The 22,790-nt window shown below is 41.6% G+C and overlaps 1 pseudogene; it reads left to right on the top strand.

Moving 5' to 3' along the window:
• The first annotated feature begins 6 nt into the window (after nt 1-6).
• Nucleotides 7-15,168, top strand: LOC116542150 (annotated as a pseudogene).
• Nucleotides 15,169-22,790: the final 7,622 nt, after the last annotated feature.

The raw sequence follows: 22,790 nt of genomic DNA, 5'->3' as shown, positions 1-22,790 counted from the left end.
TTTGTTATATTTCTTTCACAGCATTGACTGTGATGTATTGTACCTATTCTAGTGACACATCTGTCTCCCCCACTGGATTGTGTGCTTGTCAAGAATAGGGACTGGGTAGAGGAATGAGTGCATATAGGATGAGATAATACAGAAAGACATCAAGAGACTGAACTGGGAAACACCAAATCACCAAAATGAAAGAGCGGGTGGAGGAAGAGGAGCTCTAGAATGTGACAGCTGTCAGGGAGGATGGGGAAAGAGCCATCAGGGAGGGAGCAGGGGGGAGGAAAGTATTAGCACAGATGTGAGCATGTAGAATGCTGCCACCTCAGGCTACAAACAGTTGTGGTTGATGTGGCCTGCTGTCATAAGCTGATGAGTGGTTGTATGGGGTGACTTTGTCTTTCCTTTGTTACAGACTGCTCCCCCTATGGCCCGCACGTCCCTCCCCGCCAAGCTTTCTCTGAGTATCTGATTGCTTTCTGCCTCTGGCTTCTGACTTCTGCTTGCTACAGGTACTGATGCTGGGGTGTGATTCAGCCTATTGAGATTAACCAATGAGAACAGTCCTTTCTTTTTAAGTGACTTGACCAGTCACAGTATGTGAGATGTAATCTCTGAGTTTTTAGCTCTTCTCTGCTGAGTTGATTACTTTGGAATGCCCTAGAGTCGCACAGCCGCCCTGGCCTTCTGGAAAGACTCGGGCAAGCGTGGTGCATGCTGCTGGGGAGTCCCACCGTGGGAGTTGAGGCCTCAGATTCCAAGGGTAGGGTCGGAGGAATCGGCAGAGATGTGGACCTGCGGAACGCACTTCGAGGAGGGCGCCTGCACCCACACTCAGCTGTTCACGAGTCTTTCTTCCGTTTCTCTTCTGAAAGTCGTCCCCGGCCTTCTCTTTTTTTTCTCTTCTTGTTTCCCTCTGGGAGTCTGCGCAACAGTGAATTTCCGTTTCCGGTGGTTTCCATTCCGACCTGAGCAGTTCAAACTGTGAGCTGGGTCAGTGCCGCAGGCTGTGGTAGGTGGTGGTGGGGACTCTGCGTCTGAGGCACTGGGAGGATCGTGAATCGTGCGGGTGGGAATGTCGTCCCCCGGTCATCCCAGTAATCTCTGCTCCCGAGGAACGGCATATTTCGCATCTGCGGGAGGTGTCTTGGGATCGTTGGGAGAATGACAGGACGTGGAGGGAAAGTGGCAGGGAGACTTCGTTTCCTGTAGACGGGGTCCCGGCAGATGACTTAGACCTGAGTTGGATCAGTTGACCCCAAATTGTGCTTTTCTTATCAAGAAGAAAGATAGGGAGAGAAACATTAGTACAAGTTCGAACTAAAATATAGTAGAGAAGAAACATAATCTCTGAAATCACAGAGCTGTACCGTTTCAAAAATGTTCCTGGTGCCCAGCTCTCCTAGCTCCTGGCCAGTGTTCCTTGACATCCTGGTGATAGATAAAAGACTTTCTGGGCCGGGCTTGATGGCTCATGCCTCTAATCCCAGCACTTTGGGAGGCTCAGGTGGGTACGAGATCAACAGGTTGAGACCATCCTGGCCAATTTGGTGAAACCTGTCTCCACTAAAAATACAAAAAAATTAGCAGGCATGGTGGTGCGCCCCTGCAGTCCCAGCTACTCAGGAGGCTGAGGCAGGAGAATCGCTTGAACCTGGTGGGTAGAGGTTGCAGTGAGCTGAGCTCTTGCCACTGCACTCCAGCCTGGAGACAGAAAGACACTTTGCCTCAAAAAAAAAAAAAAAACTTTCCACTGGTGTGTGTGCCTGTGGGGAGCACTGAGTCACCTCTGTGCTCCAGTGCAGCCTTCTAGTGTAGCCCTTATTGCATGGCACGGAAGATACCAGTTTGGATTTCCCTCTGCAAGTCAGATAGTGCCTAGCACATGGTAGACAGAAACCAATATTTATTAAATGGAATTAATGCATTACCTTAATTGAATGAAATGGTACCCTGCCCCGCTTTTTAAAAATCAAGCTTACCAAAAGAGAGCCCGCATAGCCAAGTCAGTTCTAAGCAAAAAGAACAAAGCGGGAGGTATCATACTACCGGACTTCAAACTATACGACAAGGCTACAGTAATCAAAACAGCATGGTACTGGTACCAAAACAGAGATATAGACCAATGGAACAGAACAGAGGTCTCGGAGGCAACACAACATATCTACAACCATCTGATCTTTGACAAACCAGACAAATATAAGCAATGGGGAAAGGATTCCCTGTTCAATAAATGGTGTTGGGAAAGCTGGCTAGCCATGTGCAGAAAGCAGAAACTGGACCCCTTCCTGACACCTTAGACTAAAATTAACTCCAGATGGATTAAAGACTTAAACATAAGACCTAACACCATAAAAACCCAGAAGAAAATCCAGGCAAAACCATTCAGGACATAGGTGTAGGCAAGGACTTCATGACCAAAACACCAAAAGCATTGACAACAAAAGCCAAAATAGACAAATGGGACCTAATCAAACTCCACAGCTTCTGCACAGCAAAAGAAACAGTCATTAGAGTGAATTGGCAACCAACAGAACGGGAAAAAATTTTTGCAGTTTACCCATCTGACAAAGGGCTGATATCCAGAATTTACAAAGAACTAAAACAGATTTACAAGAAAAAAACTAACAAGCCCATTCAAAAGTGGGCAAAGGATATGAACAGACACTTTACAAAAGAAGACATACATGAGGCCAACAAACATATGAAAAAAATGCTCCTCATCACTGGTCATCAGAGAAATGCAAATCAAAACAACATTGAGATACCATCTCACGCCAGTTAGAATGGCGATCATTAAAAAATCTGGAGACAACAGATGCTGGAGAGGATGTGGAGAAATAGGAACACTTTTGCACTGTTGGTGAGAGTGTAAATTAGTTCAACCATTGTGGAAGACAGTGTGGTGATTCCTCAAGGACCTAGAAATAGAAATTCCATTTGACCCAGCAATCCCATTACTGGGTATATATCCAAAGGATTACAAATCGTTCTACTATAAGGACACGTGCACACGAATCTTCATTGCAGCACTGTTTACAATAGCAGAGACCTGGAACCAACCCAAATGCCCATCAACGATAGACTGGATAGGGAAAATGTGGCACATATACACCATGGAATATTATGCAGCCATCAAAAACGATGAGTTTGTGTCCTTTGTAGGGACATGGATGAACCTGGAAAGCATCATTCTCAGCAAGCTGACAGAGAGCAGAAGATCAAACATCGCATGTTCTCACTCATACGCGGGTGTTGAACAATGAGAACACATGGACACAGGTAGGGGAGCACTACACACTGGGGTCAGTTGGGGGGAAATAGGGGAGGGACAGTGGGGGGTGGTGAGCTGGGGAGAGATAGCAAGGGGAGAAATGCCAGATGCAAGTGATGGGGAGGAAGGCAGCAAATCACACTGCCACGTGTGTACCTATGCAACAATTTTGCATGTTCTTCACATGTACCCCAAAACCTAAAATGCAATAAAATAAATAAATGGGGAAAAAAATCAATTATGTACTCCAATTTCCTATAAACCTGACTAATTCCGTGATTACCAATTTATTGGCCACAGATTGCCAGGTAGCTCAAAAATTACTAGAAGGGTCTCTGTTAAGTCCATGGGGCCTCCAGCCATCATCTAGAACCAGTCATTTCTCACACATAGAGATGCTGCTGTTTCTCAAAAGTATGTAGATGAGTTGTGCTTTAGGAGTTTTTACAGAGTCAACAGGTACTAACAGTAATACTACGATCGTATTGGAAGTTCATAAAAATGTTTTGCATTTTTTATTGAAATTTAAGTTAAGAAATCACTTCATTAGTCCAGTTGATGTCTAGGTCTGAGCTGTCCAGTATGGTAGCCACAAGTGACTATTTAGAGTTAGAATGAAATTAATTAAAAATTCATTTTTTTGGCCGGGCGCGGTAGCTCACGCCTGTAATCCCAGCACTTTGGGAGGCTGAGGCGGGTGGATCACGAGGTCAAGAGATCGAGACCATCCTGGTCAACATGGTGAAACCCCGTCTCTACTAAAAATACAAAAGTTCATCTGGGCATGGTGGCATGTGCCTGTAATCCCAGCTACTCAGGAGGCTGAGGTAGGAGAATTGCCTGAACCCAGGAGGCGGAGGTTGCGGTGAGCCGAGATCGCGCCATTGCACTCCAGCCTGGGTAACAAGAGAGAAACTCCGTCTCAAGAAAAAAATAAATAAATAAATAAATAAATTCATTTTTTTATTTGCCCTGAGTACATTTTAAGTGACCACCTGTGGCGAATGGCTAAATGGCTGAAAGGTACAGATGTTGAATATTTCCATCCTTGCAGAAATAGATAGTGCTGATGTTGACCCTTAAGATGAATAAAAAGTAACTTAACCATAAAATGTAACCTTAGCAGAGGTAACTCATCTAATTTATAGTTTGACAGAGAGAAATGAAATTGGGGATGGTTAAGCAGTTTGTACCCTTGTTCAGTGAACAAATACATTATCTCTTCATAAATAAATAAATGAAATTTACAGCTTTTCCCTGGGTATTGCCTGGATTGTAAAATGCTTTTCCCAGTCCTTACTTCAGCCTTCTTCCTTGCAGGTTATAGTTACTTGTTATTGGTAAGTAGCCACTATGGAGGCTAAGGACCAGAAGAAACACAGAAAAACAGTGGGCCCAAAGCTGAAAAGAAAAAGAAGTGGCATCTGCAGGATCTCCAACTAGGAGACGAGGAAGATGCCCGGAAGAGAAATCCCAGAGCTTTTGCAGTTCAGTCTACTGTGCAGATGGCTTGATCCTTTCACTGGTATGTTTAGCTGCAGTCTGGTGGTTCTTGCACTGATTCTTTTTAAATAGAAGGAGCCTCTCACAGGTGACGTTTTGATTCACGACTCTAGTCCAGCTCCAAAGGACATAGAGATGCATGCTGTGTGGCTTTCACTAAAACGTGGGAAACCTTCCGCATAGAAGCGGCCTTGCCTTCAGCATCTGCACACTGGTTGGTGTTTCTTGCTCAAGATAAAAGAATTCATAGAATCTGTTTATTCCTAAGCTTTAAACTGTTTCTATGGTGATGTGTGTTTTTTCCCGCTAGATATGTTTTACATAGTTGTAACATAAAGTATAAAAATTACAATATTTAATACTACCATAACTTTATTTAGTGAGTCCTTGTGATATGCCTCACAGTATACTTTAAACATTTTTCAACTAAATGCTTCCAGCAGCCTTACCAGAGTAGGAATCATTCTTGCCCTCATTTTATGCATAAGAAAACTGAGGTCAAGAAAACAAGTTACCTCCAATCATATAACCAGTAAGTAGGAGAGTCACATATACTCTACACCTTCTGCTCTTGTCCGTTATGATGCACTGCCTTGGTAGTTACCTTTTCGTTTTTTTTAAAAAACTATTAAAGTCACTTATAAAACAGTCAGATTTAAGGAGTGTTTAATTTTCAATTCTCTATACTATTGAAGTCATCTTGTTACATCTTATTGAACAGCAGTTATTTAGATGGGGACCGGAAGTTATCAAGCCAATAATTGACAAGTTAGCATATTTATATAATGTCTGTTGTACTCTCTAATTAATATATTAAAGTACTCTCTATAAGTATACTATAAAAAGTCTACTTATGTTGTTGATATTTTTTATTCTATTTTGAAAGTAAGTTTACTTTTTTTTTTTTTTTCCATGAATAGGACTCAGGATTTGAAGACAAAGAAGCATCATATTCCAGTGGTTGATCGAACTCCACTAGAGTCCCCATCAATAGTGGTAATGGTGATGGGGCCTCTAAAAGTTGGAAAGACCACTTTGATACAGTGCCTCATCAGAAGTTTACCAAGCAGAAGTTGACCGAGATCTGAGGCCCTGTGACAGTCGTGTCAGGTAGGAGGTGCTGCCATAGACACAGTTGGCGTGGCTGTTGTCATCTGAGGGAAATGCATGTATTTGTTGTTTTCTTGAGGGGGATATGTTAAATATTGTCATATCATGCTACCTCTCTTAATGCTTTTACTTAGTTGGGTATGGCTTCAAAATGTGTAAGTTCCCAGAGGTAAGGATGTGATAAATATCTTATCCTAACTGCCCTATGGCTTTGCCAAGTATGTTCCTTGGAAGGGCCTAGCAGGCCTGGTCACCGTGAAGACATCATTTAATATGTAGAATGCACCTCCTATGTGCCACGCTTGCCCTGATGAAGCCACATTCTGGTGGAAGTGAGAGTTTTCTCTTTTTCCTATGAGAATTTGTGTTGGGAGATTGTGACCTTTCCAAGTTTGAGGGAAAATGAAACAAGCTTCCAGTGGTAGAATGGCAATGTACAATCTGAAATCTCTTGTTATTGCAATAATATAGTTGGATTGGGGCTTTTCTTTATCTTTGGAGCATCCATATTTTCTTTTCCTTTTTTTGAGACAGAGTCCTACTCTATGGCACAGGCTGGAGTGCATTGGTGTGATTACAGCCCACTGCAGCCTCAACCTCCTAGGCTCAGGCAGTCCTGCCCCCTGAGTAGTGTATGTCACCATGCCTGGCTAATTTTTCTTCCTTTCCCTGCCACCCTGTAGAGTTGGGGTTTCCCTATGTGTCCCAGGCTGGTCTCAAAACTCCTGGGCTAAAGGGATCTGCCTGCATTGGCCTCTCAAGGTGCTGGGACTACAGGGATGAGCCATTGTGCCCAACCCGTATTTTTTTGACTGTTTTCTTTTTACGTTAATTTAGAAATAATTATTGTTATGAATATTCCATTGTATCACGTTTGAGGATATTTTTGGCTATAGTAGGAATACAGGAAGTTTTGTTAGAGACGAAGACATTGGCCTGCAGCTGAACAGCAGGATCATGGTTATCACAAAGTCTGTCCAGTCAGGATTTTCTCTGAGCACTTTTATTCACCTGGGTAGACTTGATATTATTTCAATTTGGAACACAGCAAGAAAAACAGGATGGAACTTATTTTATGTTACTAGTTTTTGCCTGTAAAAATGAACTTCTGATACACTCCTGTAAACATATATGGTGTTTAGCAGATGCAATTAAAATGAAAATGAGATATTGACGGTTAAAGTTTCTCCAGAGTCTTTTTAAAGTAAAATTTTCATCTTTTCACTTATAGGTTAAAAGTGCAGACTCACCCTTTTTTGAATGTGGGTGTGACATTAAAATGATGATTGATCTGGTTAAAGTAGCAAATCTGGTAACTTAGCAGGGACAGCCTGGAGTGCGGATGGAGACTTACAGCGTGTGATAGGTTATTTACCCCTTGATAAAGGAAAGAGTATTTTGTGATTATTAAAGGAATCATGGTCATCATCAGGGTTACAGTTCATGTGATTGAATTGATGATAATAGTAATAGTAGTAAATGTTATTACATTAATAATAAAAATGGAATGTACACAATGAAATATATTCCAAAATCTAAAAGCAAATCACAGGATGGAGAAAACCTTTAATGAACACAGCTAATAAGAAGTCATTAACATGCATATGTATATATGTACAAAATGTATCATAGTAAGTATCACTTCTTCTTAGACCCTTCCTGGCGCTGTGCTCACTGCTTTCTAAAAATTTAGCTTACATGAACCCTTGAGGTGAGTTCGGTATTATGTGTAATTTACATAAGATGAAATAGAGCCTCCCAACAGTTAAGTAACTTGTGTGAAGGTGGGACCCTTGTTCCTAATGGTTCCAGAACCTTCATCCTTAATGTGAATGTAAGTACATGAATTGCCCTGCAGAAGTGGTCAGAGATTATCAACAGAAAATCTAGACAGTACTGAGTGTATGTAAAATGTACATGCACTTTTGATTATGGAAATGATAATGTTCACTGTTTCTGATACTCTATAATAAACTATCTTTTAAATTAGCAAAAATAAAATATAAATTAGAAAAAAATAAGCCATATTGATTAGGAAGTGTGGGGTGACAAATGCCTTGGGAGTTTCATTTTTATTTGGTTTTTACTGGAGAGCCATTTTGTGACAAAGAGCTACAAATTTGGCCCAGGAAGACTCCTAAAATATAAAGTAAAAAGTAATACAGATTTTAAAGTTGTGCCATTGTAATGTTAGGAAGCTAAATAACATTTAAATTTTGAACATGTAATGCTACTATTAGTACAAATAAGTGTTATTAATGTCGTGCAAGCTTACTAAATCTTGTTACTTGAAATGATTTAAATAGTTTATAAAAGTCATTTGTTTCTTTTATTTAAAACGTAGCAAGTTTCTAATTTTGAAGACGTATATTTTAAGAGATGCTGTTACATTTTAAAATTTTTAATTATTATGGATACATAATAGTTGTATATAAGGAACATTTTGATTTCATTCTTTTAGTTATTCTGAATTATATAATAAATGATAGTCACCCTATTGTGCTCTCGGACACAAGAATTTATTCTATTTAACTGTATTTTTGTACCTGTTAACCTGTCCCTCTTTGTCCCTCCCTCCCTGCTACCCTTCTCAGTCTCTTAGCCATCATTGAGAGAGATACCTATTATGTAAATCATTTTAAGATTTTCAAAAGGAAGACACATATTTGGTAAAGTACTCTAACTGTAATGCAGGATACACATGATGCACATCTTCTTTTTCCCTGCTCTAACTGCTGGTCTCTCAGATCCCTGCAGAGCAGTATCCTTCTAGATGCATAGAAACACACTTGCCACCCTTTAGAAACACAGATGGTAGCTTATTTTATACAGTTTTGTGCTTTGCTTTTTTCATGTAATACATCTTGGAGGTATACAATCAGTAAGTACTGTAGTTCTGCCTCCTTTTTAATCCATCCTATGGATGCACCATAATTTATTTAGCCTAGCTTGTGTGGATTGCCCTGCTCTGGGTTGTCAAAGCCTCCTGAGAATGCAGAGGCACACAAAATATGTGGATTTAGGTGTGTAGGTGCGTGTGTGGATTAGGGGTGTAACACTGGCTTAGATGACGAAGATTGGCAGCTGAGGGACTGTTTGCTCCCCGTTCTTCCTGACCCTACAACCGGCTGCTTGTCCCTTGGCACTCTGTGTCATTAGATGTGGTGTGAAGATATTCCACCTGTCGTTTGAGCTGGTCCAGAACAATTTCTGTGCTCAGAAGCCTCACCTCCGTCTCCTCACCATTCTTAGATGGATACCTCTGCTTGGCTGCAGAGCAGTCTGCCTCTGTGGGGTTCTAAGTCCTGAAAGAAGCCAGCGAGGCTCTGGAAGTCTCAGTACTTTGCTGGAAGTCTCCCTTCTTAGGATTGCTTCTTGTTTAGAGCTTTTATTTTGCTGCAGTATTTGACAAGCATTTAATTGAAATATAATTTTTAGTTTTCCCTTAATGTCTAGAGTGCCAAGCTGTTCTACTTTTCTGGAGTGGTGCATGGAGAATATCAAAATGAGGAAACTGACAATCTGGGCCATTTTTATTACAGTTATGAAGTTTAGGCCTCTCACATGGCAAACTTCTCACCCTTATATCCTGGCAGACAGGTAAAAAGTGATTGTAAACTTTTTCTTCATGGGTCTTATATTTCAAAGCTAAAAAGGCTAGAAAAAGAACAGTGATAGAATTTATGTTTTGCCTATTTGAATAGTGGGGGTAGAAGTGTAGTTGATGGAAAATGTCTATTGCTCCAAGATGCTGTGCCTTTGGGAGTAAATTATGAAGTATTTAGGAAAATGGGAGGACTTGGAAGCACTTAAGGCTACAGAATGTGGCTCCCTCCTGTGTTCAGTGTCAGTTTTCAGTGATGCTGCCTTGTGTCCATGGCTTGAGTTCTTTGTGTGTGCCTTCAGTTTCCTTCCTTCGTGCTCTTCCTCATGTGGCTTTCTCATCCTGGAATACCCTTTTCCATCTACCAGAATCCACATCACAGTAAAAATCCCATAGTACAGGCCTACCCTCTTCCAGAAAGGGATTTTCTGAATATGTTTTTCACTCTTCCCTGACCCCAGGTGGATATCATCTCCCTGTCTGGTGTGATAGAATGAATGTCACTTTTAGCCTACAGTGGTATGTCTGCCTCTTTTCCTCTGGTGGATGGTGAATGGTGCTTCCTTATTTCTGTATTTTCTAGTTTTCTAAATGACATCCTTAGCGGACAAGAGTATGGTGAGTCATTGAAACATGAAAGGAGGTATAGGAACTTTTGACATTCATTTCTGCTGTATGACTGAATTTATTTTACTAGGGTGGAAGATTTGACAAACCGAGAGGATATACAAACAAATATCAAATGTGACCAGCAGGTGTCACTTTATGGTAAAGAAGAGCGCACTTAAAAAATAAAAGGCAGATTCACATGCCAGGTATTGTCTTGTTATTAGAACATGTTAGAATTACATATAGGATTCTTGGGATGGCTTGATTTCTCAGGAAAACTGAAATATGACCACACAAGGGAAGATGGCCTTGCTGGAGGTTTGAAAAGTAACCCAGCGATGTGTAGGCCTGCAACTGTGTTATCAAATCCGTCTTCTCCTGTAGCTAGAGGGGCACTGTTCTGATTTGGTGCAGTGCCCTCCTTTAGTGAAATGTTTTAAGCCCTTGGACTACAATTTTACCCCACAGTCAACAGTAGATACTTACTGACTTCTTGTTAGCGGAAGCTGGCTTTTTAAAAGGGGCCTGTCTTCTAGGGGTAGGAGAGACTTTGCCGCGAGCGATGTCAGTTTCCTCGCAGACCCTTGTGTCTTCCTGAACAACAGAAGAAGTTCTGTTTAGATGAGAAGGAGAAACTGGTTTATGTACCTCTTTCTGAAGTTGGGGGTGTGCTGTATGACAAAGACACTGTCTATGTTGACCTTGGTGGCAGCCACAGTTTTGGGGCATCAGTGAGACAGGATTCATTGCTCTGACTCTCATTCTTCTTTCTGAATCTATTTTTTAATCACAAAAATAATGTACTCAGCTTTTACTTATTGAAGACTTTTCTCTTGTACTTACAATAAAGGCCCAAATGCATATTGTAAATCTATAGAATTAAAAGAATACCTTTTTTTCATTGTACCAAGCAGAAGAGTCCTGTCCTCCATGCCTCCTTGATCCATGGCCCCAGCACGAGCACTGCTGCCGGTGTGGCGCCTGCATGGCCCATTGCCATTTTTACAAAATCAGTGTGCTTTCCAGCTCTCGTTGGTTTTTCCTTTTTCTCATTCACAGTGGTCTCCTCCTCTGTATTTTAAAGTGGGTTTCAAATGTTTATTTGTCAGTTCTGAAGTTGAATTGTACTGGGTTAAAATCAGGTTTACTTTAAAATGTTAGAAAAGCTAGCATTGTTGTACAATTGGAACTGAGGTTTTTCTAGCTAGCTGTTTAGAGTATCAGGTTATATACTGCCAGAACACTGGAAAAGTTTAATGGAGATGGGGATCCATTTCAAGCTTTGTTGTGAAGATTTTCTTCTCTGCTTTTTGAGACATTGAGAAAGCTTCCCAGGAAATGTGTCTAAGATAATTTTGAGAAACTGAGTGAAAGCAGTGTCTTTCCAGGATCTTTGTGCTTTCCTCACATACCCTTTCTTGGTGGTCTTGACAGGATGAGGTGGGGTCCACTTATGAGCTGGTCCAGAGTCTCGTCTCCACCCACTCCATCATTGATACCAAGATGGCTTCAAGTTGAGTGATGCTGTTTTCTGATTCTGAGCCACTTGGGTCAGAGGATATAGATAATCAAGTGTAAGTCTGCTTTTTTTCTATTTTTAGTAAAAAGGTATATTACAGAAGATGTGTCATTCTGCCATCAGAACACATTTCGGTGGGATTCATTCTAGGTTGATTTGTTTTTCTTTCTTTGTGCATGTGTCTGAGGGCTCTTCACTTACCTGACATTACAAGAAAGTATTTACTTGAAATAAAATACAGGATACATTTTTCGACAGACCTCAAATATTCCTCGAATACTATGCCATTTTCCATAGGTTCCTTTTTGTTTTTTAAGGGACTTGAGGCCACTTCGCTTTCTTTTGGTGGCCAAAACACTAGAGCAGAGCCAGAGAGTTTGTGGCTGTCCAGAAGCCACATGCCTTGGCTCTGAAAATTTTATTTAGATCATGTTGTACTATCTCCTGTGGGTAGGTTTCCACAGATGTGTGGCTTATGTGAATTCTTTTTCAGTCTGGTTTGGAAATTTGTATGCCTTTATACATAGTGGATGTTTGTAAAACATTGGTTTTGTTGTATTGATTTATGACTCCCAGTAAAATGTATCTGAAAATTTTTAGATTATCTAGTATGTAATTTGTTACACTATGCATAAACTACCTAGCACAGTGCCTGACAGATATGAAGTGTTCGCTGAAAGATCACTCTTTTATAATGAGTGTTATGAGCTGTTTTCATTTTTGCATATCCTTGTAGTCATCCTTGTCTACAAGAATATTGCCTTCTAATATAGTTACAGTTTAAATACATAATTTTATTTCTATATTCTGAGCATTTTCTTTTTCTATACAGTCTGTATGTCATCATTATTTTGTTATTATTGGTGTATTCTTTTTGTTTGTTTTTGAGACAAGGTCTCACTTTGTCTCCCAGGCTGGAGTGCAGTGGCATGATCTTGGCTCACCACGGCATTGAACTCCCCGGCTCAAGTGATCCTCTCTCTTCAGCCCCCCAAATAGCTGGGACTGCAGGAGTGCGGGAGCTTTCAGCCTGTCTCCTGTGTCCTTTCAACCACTCCTGGCTAAATTTTTTTAACTATTTTCTAGAGATGAGGTATCACTATGTGGCCCAGGCTGGTCTAGAACTGGGCCCAAGGAATCCTCCCGCATTGGCCTCCCAAAATCCTTGGATTAGCCTCGCCTATTATTGCTGTATTCTAACTTACCCATCTCTTATGGTACGATTTTTAGTTGTTCCTAATTTATGTTTTTATAATTTTGTATATTGTGCTATGTTAAACAGCTTGATGCAGTTGTGTTTCATCCTGTGATTTTTAGCCGCCTGATGATTCTGCGTTATCAGTTATGGCACTGGTGACTTGAAATGGATGTTCTTCCTCTGTCAGTCCTCCTACGTTTGTTAGCTGGAATTTTTAACAAAGAACTTTCACTTCTCCCCTTTATTTCGGTATCACTGGTGACTAATGCACTTGCGTTTTATTCCATGAGTTATTTTCTATCACTATCATTATTCTTTCTGATGCCTGTGCTGTCCCAGATTTGGCTGCGGGAGCCTTCAGCCTGTCTCCTATGACCTTTCAACTGTCTCTGTTAGTCTTTGAGCATGTCTTACTTTCTGACAGAACGAGAGGATCCAGGCTCATTTTATCTTCTTTCTACTTTGGGCCTAGAATTAGCCATTTCTCTTAAGGATCATGTGCTTTTAGCTTAGAAATTGATGAGGTTTCCAAAAGATCTACAAAACACTAACTTCCGTTTTGAGCAGTTTTCTTCTAAAATTAGATTAATCTTTTTAAAGGGTTATTCATTTATTCTCTCTCTATATTTTTTGAAGTGTGGTATTAGGGAACCATGCCTGAGTTTGTGTATTAACTCTTCCAATGTTTATCAGGTCATTTTTACCTCTGCTATGTCATCCTAAACAATTCTTTGACATTTTCTATTTCTTTGTATTTTCATTGACTGTATTGTCATTTCTAGATTTGCTGATGAACCTGCAAATTGAATTCTTTTGCATTTCCTTGGTAATAATGTAGGCTGTTGATGCCAAAGGAAGAAAAACAAATGGGCTTGTAACTGATCGAATGCGATAGAAAGCCATTTTTGCAGATGAAGATGGACCTGGAGATAGTGATGATGAAGAAGATGAAATTTCTGAAGATGACAGATTGGAACCCGTCTCTAGTGATGAGGAAGCAGAAGAGGAGGAAAACGCTGAGGTGACTGATCAGTATATGACTGCTAAGGGCATCAAACGAGGGAAGCTTGAGGAGTTGGAAGAAGACAGTGAAGTAGATTTGCCAGCATTTGCTGACTGTGATGATGAGCTTGAGGGGAGCTCAGCAGAAGGGGAAGTGGAATAAGCTGGGGAAAGCAGTGAGGAAGAGGATTGCACTGCAGGAGAGAGGGGCATTTCAGGATCAAAGACTGTTGGAGAAGGTAGTAAAGCAGAGCTGTCACCAGCTAATCTCCAGAGTGATCCTGTAAATCTGGAGAAGTCTTTGTTGATGAAGAAAGCAGCCCTCACCTCTTTTATCTCTGGGCATTGCACAGCTGACGAGGCATTTGCATCTGAAGATGAATCTGAAGAAAGCTCTTCACTCAGTGCAGAGGAAGAGGACCTGGAAAATGAGGACACTTTTAGGAAAAAGGTTTCAGAGCCTTCTCAAGTAGGCAGTGGTCAGAACCTGGGGTGAAGAAACTTAATTGATGAGACCAGTGATATAGAAGATTTACTCAAAGAAGAAGAAGATTGCAAGGAAGAGAAGAATGATTCCACAGAACCCTCAGGTAAGCTTAAATTTAGTTGGTTGCTGCTATGAACTTGACTCTTGAAGTGGTACCCAAAGGAATGTCTACATTTGGGAGTCTGTTGATTTTGAGATTATGTTGACTCGAATTGCTGCATTGTGGATGGATCTCGGGATGGATAGACACATAAACAAGTCTAACTGGAGGTTGACATTCCTCATTTCGGGTGCCCTCAAGTGGAAGGAGGACCTTTCCAGAAAGGCGCTGAGGCCTTTCTGAGGCAGCAACAAGCAGCTCCAAACCGCCAAAAGCTTATTTATGGGACAGGTAAAGAATTCTGGTTCAGAGCTGGAAACATTTCAGTTTCTCTGATTATTTTCTAAAAAGGAGATAGGGAATTGGTTGGAGTATTGGGCTGGTATTGTTGACATCCATCATTGCTGGCCGTCACATTTCCTGTTTGGCAGATGTCTTTAATCATCAGCTTACGAGGACCACACATTGGTCTTGTGAAGTACACTCCTGGGTTTGCTGTAAAACTCGATGCAAGTTGTGTCCATTGCATCATGTCATGTCCCCTTTTAAAAAGTCATTCATGAGAAACTTTTTTGTAGAATTTAGTGCCAGAAAAATATTTCTGCCCATAAAAGTATTTATTTGTTCCTTTCTGAGAATGAGAACCCCATATAACACATTTTGTTCTCCCTTGTGCCCTTGTCCTCTGATTTTATGCTTTGTTAAACATACCTATATGTTCTTTGTGGCAGAATTAATGTCAAAATAAACATAGAGTGGTGAACTTTACATTGTGTTCCCTGGTTACTGCACGATGAGATCAAGGCCACATGGTGAGACACTTGGGCTCGGCACACTGAATTGGGAGGGTTGTTGTGTACTGATTTTCGTTCAGCTTTTGGCTAGGTACTCTCAGTGATGAGAGGCTCAACACTCTTTAGAGCTCTTCTTTAATAATTGAAAGCTCTGCTTTTAAATGTCCCTTCCCTCCTTGACCCCTAATATTCTAAGTCCTGCTCAACTGCTTAGCTGCTGCCATGCAGGAGTGCAGGAACCCCCACACATGTAGAGCAATAGCTTCCTGGCCTCTCTTTACCTGTGGCTGACCTGCCCTCTCAGTGCCTGACTCACCTGTGGCCATTGCTGTACCCACCACAGACAGAGGCCCTTGGTTCCTGAGTTGGAAGAATCGTGGCCTAACTGGTTGAAAACAATGAGTCCTCCAGGGCTGTAGGTTTTGTTCTCACTTTTCTGCCATGGTGTTTTCTTTAGTGACAGAAGATAATGAAGAAGATTATGATACCTGAGAAGAGCTTGGAGGGTTGTTTCGTGTCAGCCAGCCTGATAGCGTGGAAGCACAAGGCCGACTCTTTGGACTGCTTCAGATTTCTTGTGGAGGTGCCCCATGACTGGGATTTAGAGGACGTAACGCTGGGAAATACATTTGATTTATTAGAGAGTTGTTCTAGAATAAGATTATCTGATGTCAATATTCCGTACCTGTTGTTGGTTTCTTATTTTTATAGGATGACAGGTCATCCTCCCAGATACTGCGGTGGACAGTTCATACATTCTAAGCAATAACACATTCTGAGTTTAGTTCATTGCACAGCCCACAGAGGACAGGTTCAGCTTCCAGTATGAACAGTAGTGCCAATCTTTATTTTGAAGCATCACACATAAATTTTTATACATCTGATGTATTTTGTGTCTTATCATTCAGATATATGTAGCATCCCTGAGTTAACATTTATAGTTTCTGCTATTTGTAAGCATCCAGAAATCTGTGATACCTGTAAATGTTCTTCCTGCAGCTCACCGCTTTGTAGCCACACTAGAATTAATTCAGTACTCAAACGCCACACAGCTTACCCTCCTCCTAGGCCTTTTCTCTTTCTCTCTCCTTTTTGAGACGTGGTCTTTCTCTACATTCCAGGCTGGAGTGCAGTGGCACGAGTGTACGGCCCAATGCAGCCTGGACCTCCTGGGCTCAAGGGATCTTCCCACCTCAGCCATCAGAGTAGCTAGGACTATAGGCACGAGCCACCAAGCCTGGCTGCTGTTTGCATTTTTTTGTAGAGACAATGTTTCACCGTGTTGAGTTAGTCTCAAACACTAGGCTAGAGTGATCTTCCTGCCTTGCCCTCTCAAGAGTGCTGGGATTACAGGAGTGAGCCATTTCATCACCCGTTTTCTCTATATTCTCTTCTGGAATGTTCTGATCTTCCAAAGGCTGTCCTCTTGTCAATTCAGTTTGGCTTAGGTGTCACTTCTCACAGAGGCCCAATTGCTCTCATTCTGCCTATTGTAATTTTCCAGGTAACACTTAATGCTCTTTGTGAGATTTCATGTAACTGTTTTTTAATGGTGAAATTTAATACAGATATAGAAAACCACATAAAAACAATTGTTTAACTTAATGGGTTGCCAGAAGGTGTATACCCCTGTACTCAGCACTCAGGCTGGGAAATCAAGCTTTGCTGCTTGATTGGGACACCAGCCAGGGCCCTCTTCCTCCCTGTGGAAGGAGGTGTGGTCCAGCCTCTTGTTGCGACTCTTTTCTTTTCTCCTGGTTTCCTCTTCCATGCTTCCATAAGCATCGTAGTTTACTTTTACCTGATTGTCATTATGCATTTTCCGTCTGTCTTTTAAAATCATTAGTAAACAATCTTCCTTCCAATTTTTTTTTTTTTATTACATTTTATTTAAGAAGCCAAGTTGTTCGTCTATAGAGTTTCTCATGGTATGGATTTTGAGGATTGCTTTGCATCCCTCTGCAGTGTCTCAGGCCCTCCTGTATTTTCTGTGAATGGGTACGGAGCATTACTGATAGAAATACTGTGATGACTGGAATGTATATCTGAGGTGTGGGTTGTGGCTGCTTGTGGCTACTGGGCACTTTAAATGTGTCTAGTGAGACGGGAGAACTAATTTTTAAATTTTATTTAATCTTAATTAAGATGAATTTAAATAGCCACATGGTTATATTTACCTGATGGATCAAACATGTAGCAGTTGCATAGGATTTAAATTTGATTTTTATTTTTCAGCAAAACTTCCCAGGTGGTGGTGTTTTCTTATTGGGAGGTACATAATGACCGGTTGTGTCCTTTTAATGGCATGAGATGGAGAGATGGTCTAATCTGCCATACACTGCGATACACTGGGGCAGTGGCCAGTGATTTGAACTTTGTGGCACAGATGGAAAATTCCAGGTTCTCTTGGTGGTAGGCAGAGGCCTCAGTTTTTAAGAAACTCCCCAGCTTCACCCCTGCCAATGAGGACGTTGATTGCGGATATTCCTATCAGTTTTAAGTAGAAGAGATTGTTTCTTGATGTTGAATTTCAGGTAAGAAATCTAGCTCCTGCATATCACGGTGGTGGTGCTTGGGCTTAGACAGGTCTAGAGAGTACTGTCTGAAATGGGGCTCAAGGCAGTAGCTGTGAAAGACCCCTGGGATGTTTTCTGCTCCCCTCTCTGCAAATCCCCTGGAGGGAGATCCTGTTAGTCACTATGGGGGGTGTGTGTGTGTGTGTGGTGTGTGTGTGTTCATCACTTGTTTTATATTCATTTCTGTTTTTCTGCATAAAGTCTGTAGACTTTCCAACAGTACCTTGATGTTTTCTGAAAGCAGATCCGATGTGCAAACTCTAGGGCCTGAGGCCTCAATTCGGTGGTATTTACTCGGGACTGTTTTGTACCTACAAACCATGTGATGGGGTCAGGGCCAAAGAACACTAGTTTGTGTGTTAAAAAGACATTTCATTCAACAGGGTAACAGGCCAAGTCTAGTGGAGAAAAGGTCTACTCTGCCATAGGATGGGGCAGCAGCCTGCAGTTCAAAAGACTGTTGTGTGTCTGGAAACTTCCAGAGCCTCCAGTTGCTGGCAGAGGGCCAGAAAGTAGGGCACATTTGTCTGCAGATCAGAGGAGGGGGCCTGTTCACCCCGACGTGATGTTGGCCATGTGTGGACCCTTGAGTTTTCAGGGTTGGGTGTCCTGACTGACACTGCCATAGGAGGATGTAAGAGGCTGAGAGTGATGCAACTGTAGGCTGTGGGGATGATGTTCACAGGAAGCCTCCCTGCTGCCTGTGGCAAGAGCAGAGAGTGAAATGCTTGGGGCTAGGAAGAAGCAACAAAAGCCTACAGAATCTATTCTCAGTTCATCTCCCATCCTAGACCTGTCATGGCCTAACATCCTTAGCTACCGATTGCAGAGGAGATTCTGCACATTTGTGGTCATGTGGCCTTGGATGCTGGCTGATTCACATTGGTGCCCCTGGCATCTGTGACTGCATCTGCAGTTTCAACGGGCTCAGGAACAGGCTAAAGGGCCTCCAGACTTCCTCCAGTTTCCCTGTATATGCATGTGGAATATACTCTCTTGGGCTGGGTCTTTCCTGCTTTTTCTTGTCAGTTGGGTAAGACCTAGCTTATTAACCAGTGTTTTTTGAGCTTTAATAGAACTGGCTCAGACCAGTTGGAGACCTGAAAAGGGCTATGTGATAGACATTTTTTTAAGAGTAGTTTCAAATGTATGGCAAAATGGAGTACAGAGTCCAAAGTTCTTATATGCCCTCGATTCCTGTACACTCTTGGGTCACTCCAGTAACAACCTCCTATACCAGAGTAGAATATTTGTTATAGTCATGAACTTATACTGACACATCATCATCATCACCCAGAGTGATACCCTTGATGACGCCCATTCTGAGGGTTTGGAGAAATGCATAACAAGTATATGTATAATGAATGTGTCATCATAGCTGTTATGATATCCTGCAGTATATTTTCACTATGGTAATTATCTTGTGCTCTACTTATTTATTCTCTCTTTTCCTAACCACAAACCACTAATCTTTTCAGTCTCCATAGTTTTGCATTTTTCTGAACATTACGTTCTTGGAAACGTAGAGCAGATAGCTTTCCATATTGGCTTCTTTCAGTTAGTAATGTGCATTTAACATTCCTCAGTGTCTTCTGATAGCTCAATAGCTCATTTCCTTTTAGAAGTGATTAATATTTCATTTGCTAAATATACCACAGTGTTATTTATCAGTTAAGCTACTGCCAGGAACTCTCGACCAGCAAGAGGATTCCAACCTGAGTGGGGGGTGCGTGGGAAAGCAAGAAGATAGACAGGAAAGCGGGGTCAGGAGGGTTGAGGAGTCAGTGCTCCAACAACAACTTTATTTCTCAAAGGCCCTGATTATATACATTTTTCAGGCTCTGGTTTATGTCAGTGTAAGAGAAAAAACAGATCACTAAATCACATGCTCTATACAATAAGGATGGCAGATACACAATCAGGGGTCATAAAAGGTAGTGGACATTCCTTGTGATCATAAAACTTATCTACGTCCAGACATTGTTCCTCATGACTGCAGGCCATCTGGTTGTCTTTTAACAGGATTCTCCTTTTTCTGTTCCTGACTCAACTTTATCTCAACTTCCCTCTATCAGACGTCCCTGTGTCTGGGCTCGACCACCCGTCTTGTGAAACTTGCTTTGCAAGTATTCACACGGTTGGGTTCCCAGCAAGCTACCGAGGGACAACTTAGTTCTTCCTACGTTTTGGTAGGTGTTTTAGAAACTGCTATACACATCTGTGTTCAGGTTTTTGTGTGGACATCAGCATTCTGGTCATTTGAATAAAGACCTAGGGAGTGTAACTGCTGGATCACATGGTAAGAGTATATGTAGTTTTGTAAAAACTGCCCATATTAGGAGAGTCTTTACGATGGTAGAGGAGAACATGTTAACATACTGAAGAATCAGTCCACTGAAGGAGATAGAACTTGAGGATCTAGAAAGAATGATGTAACCATGAGAGCTGTTAAGACATGATTAGGCACTCTGAAACATTAGGAGGTATATTTGAGCATTCAGAAATTTAAAACCAGGCAGCCCCAGGCTACAAGCAGCTCAGAGCTCCAACAAAGACGATTCGGGAGGGCGGGGGAAGACTTACATTGTGAATGTAGAAGGAAAAGAAAATGCTTGATCTGCTAAAGTGCAGCAGTGGTCTCATTTGGATCATTATGTGATATTGTGCTGGCCTAGAGCCAGAACCAGAGCAAAACTATTTTATAAAATGCAAAACTGTTTTTAGATAAGTTGAAATGGCTGCCCCATTCTCCTTACAATAACTACTGTCCTTGGCCTCTGTAAATAGAACTGCTGTTTGTTCTTCAAAACTATGTAAAGTTGCTTACCTTTTCTTATCAGTAACTGCCAGAATTGCTAGCCCTTGCTTACTGGCAATTGCCAGACTAAGCAGCCCAAGCTAGTCCCATCCTGGCTCCTGTGACTTGTAATAAGTAACTAAAGTCTGTGATTTCCACCTTAACCAGATAATGTGTAAACAAATGTTTATCTTGACTTCTGTAAACCACTTAAGTAACAAACGGAATGACAAAAGTCCCCTTGGCCCTTGGAATGTCCGGAGACCCCCACCCTCATCTCTGCCCAGGAGGTAATTTACAGAATCCACTAGCCCTCGGAATGTCTGAAGCCTTTTCATCCCCATCCCTGCCCCTCACCCCCACTCCCAAGGTGGTTTTTCGGGTATAAAAAATCGTGGCACCCTCCTGTTGCCGCCACAGGTTGGAGAGACGTGAGTCCTCTGTGGTTGCCGGCATAAATAAATGACCCTGCAATCTGGCATACTTTTGTCTTGTGATAACTTTCTATACTCGGTCAAATACAACAATTACAGTGGAAAGTCTCTAGGTAGATGTTGACGGTTTCTGACTGATTAAGCTTAAGATTCCTTTTATTTACACTGAGTCAAGCTTTGGTTTGTTTAAGGAGAAACTGTGTGCACTGCACTGGAGTCATCCTGAGCCTCATGGCCACCTGTTTATCTGATTATTTTTTTCACAGAGAAGAACCTTTTAAAAATATCCATTGCCCTCCCTGGGGTGCAGTGGTATGATCATGGCTCACTGCAGCCTCAACCTCCCAGGCTCAGGTGATCATCCCACCTCAGTGCCCCCCACCCTCAGTAGCTGAGACTACAGGCATGTGCCACCACACCACCATCCTCAGCTAATTATTTATCTATATTTGTTTTAGAGATGGGGTTTCCCTCAGTTGCTTAGGCTTGTTTCAAAGTCCTGGGCTCAAATAATCTGCCTGCATGGACTCCCCAATTGCCAGAATCACAGGCCATCTAAATCTTTTATCTCAGATTTGCCTTGTGAGAAAAGGAGGGATGATTTTTCTGACATGATGAGGGGGAGAAAGCTGAGGTGGGTGCATTCTGTGCATATTATTTTCTTAGGTGATGGAATGATGATCTGCTATTACCTAATGGGATATCTTCTCCTTAATTGATTTGGCAAGATATCAGAAGAGAGAAGTTGAATAAAGGAAGAACATAGAAAGGATTGGTCGAAAAGTTAGAAGAACATAGAAAAAATGGTGTCGTTGGAGATACAAACCTTTTATTGATTTTTGGAAAATTTAGGGCCAATTTGTTGTGTAAGAAATTTGAATTTGTGATCATACCTGTGACTGTTTTTTGATATTTTTCTGGTTCAGCTGAGTGGTGTCACTGAGCCAACACAAAGTGGGGCTCATTCAGGGATGAGATTTTGCCAGAGAAATGAGAAGCCACAAGTCAGGGAGCTTAAGGCAATTATTAGAAAGTGACTGCTTAGGTGGAAAGAGACAGCTTGGATTTTTGTGTTTGGTATTTGGGTGAAGAAGTGTGTGGGTATGTACGTGAGATGTGTTGTTCATTCTCCTGAAAGAGAAAATGGGGGGATTAATAGACTGTAGCTCTGGACAAGGTGGAAAACTCTTAAAGTGGAAGTATTGGGGCAAGTGCTCTGACAGACTGGGATGGTGTAATCAGTTCCTTCACCTGGAAATAAGTAGAATGTTAGCAGTCCAGACTCAAACTTTGTAAAAATCAAGTGGAGAAAGGGAAGTCCCTCACAGTAACTGGCACCATAATCAAGATAGAATGTTTCCAGAATAAATGGAGTTATCTGCTTTTAGCCACAGGTGGTAGCTATTCTCTGCCCTGATGATATGTGGTGATAATTTGTGATCCTCATGTCTTAAAACCTAGTCATTCATCTCCAGTAGAATTAAGTACAGTGAAGTTGTCCCCTCATCCCCAAAGAGATAAACACATATGAATGGGCTGAGGTGATAAAAATTATTGCCGTCTGAGATCATGAGAGACCTGAAGTGAACTGATAGGAAGTGAAAGATGACTGAGAACAAGAGAATGGATCCATCTGCAGAGGATCATAAAACCAGCAGAGACAAGATCTTGTCTAAGATGTTTTCAAAAGTTTTGTCCATGAGAACTGTAAGGACTTCTCCAGACCTGGTGACTGCTGCTATGATCTCTGCTCCAAAGGAGCATCTGACCGTCATCCAAAGGGCTTCTG

This window comes from Sapajus apella, unplaced genomic scaffold, assembly GCF_009761245.1.
Source record: "Sapajus apella isolate SASKATOON/1434 unplaced genomic scaffold, GSC_monkey_1.0 scaffold163, whole genome shotgun sequence".
In the NCBI taxonomy this organism is placed as follows: domain Eukaryota; kingdom Metazoa; phylum Chordata; class Mammalia; order Primates; family Cebidae; genus Sapajus; species Sapajus apella.
The sequence above is the reverse complement of the archived record's forward strand: the minus strand, read 5'-3'. Positions and strand labels throughout refer to the sequence as shown.